Genomic DNA, 3,239 nt, shown 5'->3' with positions numbered 1-3,239 from the left:
AGAAAACGTTCATTTTTGTGGTGATAACTAAATTAAACAATGAGATAGATATTCTTATGAGGTATACACAGTAGATATAAAATTATAAGCATAATCTTTATAATCTTTAATCATTCCAACTATATATATATATATAGACTATATATATATATATATGTATATATATGTATATATGTATGTATATTTATTAAATAAATGTGTGTGCTTGTGTGTGTGTTACACATAGATTATGTATATTGCGGTAGGTATAATGTATAAATAAAGGAACCAGAGGAATTAAAACGCACAAACACAACACTAGAACGCAGTCTTTATGAAGAGGAACTAAACAAACTATTGGTTTCTGGCGTTGGTTTAATTCAGCCACTGCGACAGCGGCGGTTGCAAAGAAGAGGATTAAAAGGCCTCTCTTTAATATATATCATATATATATATATATACAAAAACTAACTATCTATATATATATATATATTATATATATATATATATAGACGTAATATGTATACTATATATCATATAATATATAATATAAATATATAATATATATATAATATATTATACGTATATATTATCTAATTATATAAGTATAATAAACGTAATATTATATAATATATATATCAATATATATATATATATATATATACTATATATATATATATATATATATTGTATATATTTACATACTTATATATATGTATATATATTATATTTTTTTTTTTATAATGCAGATATATATTTTAGATTATATAGATATGTAGATATATGTATATCTATTAAAAAATATATATGTATATATATGTATGTACTATGTATTATATACTTAGTATATGTATAGATACTTATATATTTATTTATATGCATATATAATATACCTTATATATTTATTTATATCATATATATCATTAGATTCAAATATATTATAATGTATATCTAAGAAATTACATATATGTATATATGTAATTATACTAAAAATACATATATGAAATATATGTTTATCTAAAAATACATATATTGTATATATGTATATCTAAAATAATACATATATGTACTATATGTATATCTAAAAATACATATAATGGTTAATATATAGTATTTATATAATTGGTATTCAAATCTATATATATATATATATGTTTATATAATATGTATAGATAATTTATAATACACATATGTATTATAATATATATATATGTATCACACACACGCACACATATATAATTATATATAAGTACACACCCACACATATAATATATATATATATATTATATTACATATATACAAATTTTTACCTCCCTGACCAGTACTCGAACCCGCGCCATAAGATTGACAGATACAGTGGTGAAACCGATCAAGCTACTCGACCCGCTAAAAGAATGTCTAACCAGACGCCTTGTGAGACATTATGGAAAGTTTTACCCATTAGCTCTTAGCAGAGCAATTGAATAGCGAAGTTTCACAGACAATTCCCGCGGCGCTCGGCAGCATCGTAATCACACATTCAAGTCCCAATCAGGTTACCCGAGGTAATATATATGTGAGAATAGAATGATAGAATGCAGTTAACGCATTTAACCGTTAACGGACGAGATGACGTGGATTTTTCGTCATCCCTGACGCAGGAGCTCTTTTGTCCTGACAATGGGCGTCATGACGTTCGGGGATTTGGGATCACTATGTTATTACCTATTGTACTATAAGTAAATGAGTGAGTGATGTTGACACTTGCAGGTCTGTTTATTATAACTGCCGTAATATAAGCAAAAGGGGTTTCAAACTCACTACAAAACCTAGATGGCACCACACCTTCCTTCTAGGCACAACCAGCAGGAGAGAGAGCCTTGAATGGCACCTATTTAAGGTCTCTAGCAAGCACTATCTTCATAGAGCGATGGCACATAGCAAGTTGCCGACCTCTAGCTCTAAAGAGGAAGGTGACTCAAATTATGCCCTATGTCTATTATGTTCCCCTTTGCCAGTAGGGATGCCTTTTACTGTGGCATTCACAGTCATAAGCACAGTTTCCTTCCTCTTCCCTACTTCAATTTTTGGATGGTTATAACGTTTCATGTCACGTTCGTGACAGCACACAAATAGAATAAAAAATAAAGTTGCTTTTTTGTCCTGACCCTTTTATCACATTGAGTATAAAGAAAAAAAATGAGTTGGATCATGACCCTGAACTACAATTTTAGTCAACTGCAGATTGATTGAGCCTGTGATAATGACAAATATAAATTATGCTTGGAAAATAAAACCCATCCTGTGGAGACTGTGGTGAAATCTATCCCCCATTGCAACGTTAATACACATATACAAATTTTTTACCTCGCCGGAACGGCGCCTAATCATTGCAGGAACGGTGGAAACCGATCAGCCAGCTACTCGCCCCCCTAAATGAATTGTCTAACCTGTTCTACCATCTTTTCTCACATATATACTAACCTTGTAACCTGATTTGGACTTGAATTTGTGATTTTTGTTGCTGCCGAGCGCTCCGCGGGAATTGTCGTGTGAAACTTCGCTATCACTGCTCTGCTAAGAGCAAATAGGTAACTTCCATGACGTCTCATAAGGCGTTCTGGTTAGATTCGGAACAATTCTTTTAGCGGGTCGAGTAGCTGATTGGTTTCACCAACCGTACCTGTCAATCTTATGGCGCGGTTTCGAATCCCGGTCAGGGAGGTAAATTTGTATATTTATATAAATATATATATAAATATATAGATATATATATATATATATATATACATATATATATATTAAATGCGTGTACTGCATTCTACCCAACTTTCTCACATATATACATTTATTTTATATGTATAGATATATATGTGTATATTACATGTATATATATACATATATATAACCATATATATCTATATATATGTATATATATGTACATATATACATAATATATACATATATGAAACATACATATATATATATATATATATATAATATATATATATATATATATATGTATGTATTTATAAATACAGTATACATATATATGTATGTATATATATATATATATATATATATATATATATATATATATATATATGTATGTATGTATGTGTGTTTGTGTTTTTGTTTGTGTGTGTGCATATATTATATAATAAAATATAATATATATATTACAGATATATAAATATATATATGCATTCAATGCTTTTATGTATACAATATATATATATATATTATACAAGATGCAAAATGTATATTAATGCATATATGTA

Source organism: Penaeus japonicus, unplaced genomic scaffold (assembly GCF_977035675.1).
Source record: "Penaeus japonicus unplaced genomic scaffold, GWHDUDI00000001_assembly GWHDUDI00000004, whole genome shotgun sequence".
In the NCBI taxonomy this organism is placed as follows: Eukaryota; Metazoa; Arthropoda; class Malacostraca; order Decapoda; family Penaeidae; genus Penaeus; species Penaeus japonicus.
The sequence above is the reverse complement of the archived record's forward strand: the minus strand, read 5'-3'. Positions refer to the sequence as shown.